At 33.7% G+C, this 1,972-nt stretch overlaps 1 long non-coding RNA gene across 1 annotated transcript; it reads left to right on the forward strand.

Moving 5' to 3' along the window:
- The first annotated feature begins 1,167 nt into the window (after positions 1-1,167).
- Positions 1,168-1,913, forward strand: LOC111786764. Its single transcript, XR_002813820.1, has 2 exons — positions 1,168-1,399; positions 1,742-1,913. It is a non-coding gene; the product is annotated as an uncharacterized LOC111786764 (long non-coding RNA).
- The last annotated feature ends 59 nt before the right edge of the window (positions 1,914-1,972 follow it).

The following is a 1,972-nucleotide window of genomic DNA, read 5'->3' on the forward strand; positions in this document are numbered from 1 at the left end:
GATTATGCTTTTGAAATGTTTGAAATATTATTAAATTTATTAGGATGTTTTATAGTTTTATTTTATAGAAACTATTGAGAAATAGAAATTATAATTAAAGAGTTTTTTTTAGTGAATAGATTTTAAAAAATATATATTAAAAATGAGTTTTTATTTTATTCTTTTATAGTTAACTTCATCCTATGAAAATAAATAAAAAAATTTATAAAATTGAATATTGAAATAAGGTTAACTTCCCGTCAAATTAAAATAGGAGGCCAGGACAAAGATGAGCTTCCCAACAAATATGAACTTCTCGTTCCATCTCCGACTTCGACCTGCTCCATGGTCAAATTGAAATAGAAGGTAAGGACAAAGATGAGCTTCTCATCCCATCCCATCTCCGACCTTGACCTGCTCCATGGTCAAATTGAAATAGAAGATAAGGACAAAGATGAGCTTCTCATCCCGTCTCCAACCCCGATCTGTCCCCATGATCATCTCTAAATCTAGATGGGAGAAGGCTAAGCTAAAGAAGAGGAGAAAAAGAAAATAGGAGTTGAGACTAAATAAAGTAAAAATGACTTCCAACATATACCCACTAACTCTTTGCATCATTACTACCTTTGACCACCAAAATTAAGATGATTAGACTTCTTTGACCACCAAAATTAAGATGATTAGACTTCTTTGACCACCAAAATTAACATGACGAGTCTAATCACTCCAAGGCTTCACCGAAGGTACCCTAATATTCTCCTCCCATCTCAGGGTCCGGTCTATGCATTGAATTTTAATCTTTACCAACAACGAATAATCTCCACTTAGTTTCTCTCATGTTCAATCAAATCTTTTTGTGGGTATGCAAGCGAATTCTATTCGAAGATCAAAATGTTACCCAATTTTGTTCTTCCATCATCCTGTGCTCTGAACATTTCCATTGAAAAATTTGTACAACCGGGCTTCATTTTCGCCAGAGTTGGATCATATTGGATCAGCCCATCTTATGAGCTTACTGTTATCTTTCCATTTTCTTTCTTTACAATCGACTACTCTTCATTTGCAATCTAGGGCGATCGGTATTCTCTCATGGGTCGTTTTGATTTTCCTGTATCAAAACGGGAAAGTTGAGAATAAGAAGAGANTAAAGCTTGGTTCTCAGGATTTGGATTGGTAAAACAATACTTCCTGACCATTATTGTATATCTTCTGTCATTATAACTTGTGACTTTTCTTGGTTCATTTCGTTGTTATTATCTCAAGTGCTGGTAACTTGTGGCAGCGTCCTTGCTGAAAAGTTGAACTTGAATTATGAGGAAGCTGAGCGGTGGATTGTAAATCTCGTGCGCACGTCAAAGCTTGATGCAAAGCTTGATTCAAAGACAGGAACGGTTATAATGGAAACGAACGAGCCTGACGTGTAAGTTTATTTCCTTTGTTTTCTCAACCTTCCCCCACAGTCCGTCCTATATCTGTGAAATGTTTACAACTCTTAGATTACTGCCACAAAGTACTGTTCTTTTTAGTCAAATGAAATTTTGATCATTGAATTTTCAGGGTTGGGTCTGCTAGGCATTTGAAAAACTCTAGCCTTCGAACTTGTAATTGGACTTAGTTCTTAAACTTTGAGAAAAATTTCAAAATTTTGAAAGTTTACAAGGACCAAAACTTATAATTGGACTTAGTTTTGGCTCAATTATTTGAGGTTGTAGAACTTGTGGTAATAAATTGTTAATATGAAATTGACACGCTTCGTTTTCAGGCATGAGCAATTGATCGACCACACGAAGTCATTATCTGGGCGTACTTACAAGTTAGTGACCCAACTTCTAGAGCATGCACAGGCTCAAGCAGCTAGATAAATTTTGGGTGGTGCCTCTTTTTTTCCTGAATTTATGTTTTTTTTTTTTTTTTTTTTTTTTTTTTTTTTTTTTTTTTTTTTTTTTTTTTTTTTTTTTTTTTTTTTTTTTTTTTTTTTTTTTTTTTTTTTTTT

Source organism: Cucurbita pepo, unplaced genomic scaffold, assembly GCF_002806865.2.
Source record: "Cucurbita pepo subsp. pepo cultivar mu-cu-16 unplaced genomic scaffold, ASM280686v2 Cp4.1_scaffold002711, whole genome shotgun sequence".
Classification (NCBI taxonomy): domain Eukaryota; kingdom Viridiplantae; phylum Streptophyta; class Magnoliopsida; order Cucurbitales; family Cucurbitaceae; genus Cucurbita; species Cucurbita pepo.